Raw genomic sequence first — 1460 nt, 5'->3', positions numbered from 1 at the left:
GTCGTCACGAATGTGGTGGAGGATAAACGGTGAAGGAGAAAGTGGCGACGGATGTAAGTCCCCCGCTGTGGGGCTAGAGCATCGCTTTGCCGTTTCTAACGTTTCGGTTTCCTCTATAGTACTAGGTCCTCGTGACGAAGGAGCATATTCGTGCATATCTTTTCGAGCTGTTGGCATAATCGAGTTTTCCGATTTTTTTCCACCATCTCCACATATATAGAGGAGTCGTTGCACCGTGTTGTAACAACATGGTGCGTAACAACAAGCGAGCAGAACATATACCGCAACAGTTGCGGTATGTGCTCTGCTCGCTTCGCTCGCTCTGCAATTTCTTGTAACATAATATTCCAGTGAAACTGTGTCAGGTCCTCGCCCCAGCCCCAGCAGTCTCGTCCGACTACTAACGAAGAAGTAATCATTTTCAGCCTGAAAATGATTACTCTGTGATTCATCAGATCAATCAAATTCATCAAATTACTCTCGATCAAATCAGCATATAATTTGAGTTCTGATAGTAGTAGTTGTAGTAGTAGTAACTATATCTAACAAATATTTGTTAGGCATGCCTGACAGACAACTACGCGCTAGTGCTGCAGCATTCTATATCACCAACAGCTTCTGTCAAATCCCACGGTCCTGGAAAATGATAAGTTCTGACGAAGGTCTCCGCGAAGGGGCGGTTCGATGGCTATTCGTTGATCGATCCAAGGAGGCCGTTCCCGCGGACTTACGAGACTTCATCAACAATGCTGGCAATACGTCAGTTAAAAACTACTGCTGCAGCCAATACAGTTCCTTGGATGAAGCAGCCGCGATGAATAGATCATACAGTATGATTCATACTCAATTGTGAGCTATAGTCAGTCGGCCGACTTGAATATCCTGCCTCCACAAGGCCCATGGTGTACCTGCGCACAATGGGCGGCAGATACTATTTGCCCACATGTAGTGTGCATTGCCTACAGCATGGGACTGGACTCCACTCCTCAAGCTTTGAGAGACTGGGCTACAGTTACGACTTTCTTCAACCCGCCCCGACAGAAGCGTGATGGTGGTGGACTGATACAAGAACCAAGTATACCCACCACGGCTAGATATGGAATAGAAAGGACTACTCATAACAAACGAAGGAGAGTCAACGAAGAATTGCTGGCAAAAGCTCCCAATGATTCCCAAAATCTTGTAAGCTCCCCTGATATTCAACAGGATGAACGAGCAGACGCTCTCCCGGAGGATGCCAATATACCGAGGGTCCCTGAAGAGCAAGACTACACCAATATTACGTGGCCAACTCACCCCCCTGCAGAAGATAATTCGCAGTACTGTGGTTGTAAACGTGGGCACGTCTCCAGCATAGTCATGATCAAGTGCAGTAATAGAAGCTGTCCGCATGAGTGGTGGCATATTGACTGTGCAATGCACTATGCAGCAGCCTCTGGAGTTGAATCGGGTCATATAGC

The sequence above is a fragment of the Perkinsus marinus genome, assembly GCF_000006405.1.
Source record: "Perkinsus marinus ATCC 50983 genomic scaffold scf_1104296944018, whole genome shotgun sequence".
Taxonomy (NCBI): Eukaryota; Perkinsozoa; order Perkinsida; family Perkinsidae; genus Perkinsus; species Perkinsus marinus.
This window is presented reverse-complemented; position numbering follows the sequence as displayed.